Source organism: Eimeria mitis, genomic scaffold (genome assembly GCF_000499745.2).
Source record: "Eimeria mitis Houghton genomic scaffold, Emh_scaff3432, whole genome shotgun sequence".
In the NCBI taxonomy this organism is placed as follows: Eukaryota; Apicomplexa; class Conoidasida; order Eucoccidiorida; family Eimeriidae; genus Eimeria; species Eimeria mitis.
In genome coordinates, this window is record NW_013571775.1 from 5,925 (window position 1) to 6,187 (window position 263).

The following is a 263-nucleotide window of genomic DNA, read 5'->3' on the forward strand; positions in this document are numbered from 1 at the left end:
TTGGTTGGTTGGTTCAGTCGCGGTGGTGCTGGTGGTGTTTTGTTTCTTGTTTTTTTTTGTTTTTTTTTGTTTTTTTTGTTTTGGTGTTTTGTCGTTTTGTTGTTGGGTTTGTTCTTGTTTTGTTGCTGCTTGTTGTTGTTTCCTTTTTTGTTTTGGTTTATTATATTATTAGTATAAGTATACCTAAAGTTTATATATACATACATATACACACGCACATCTCTCTCTCTCTCTCTCTCTCTCTCTCTCTCTCTCTCTCCCTA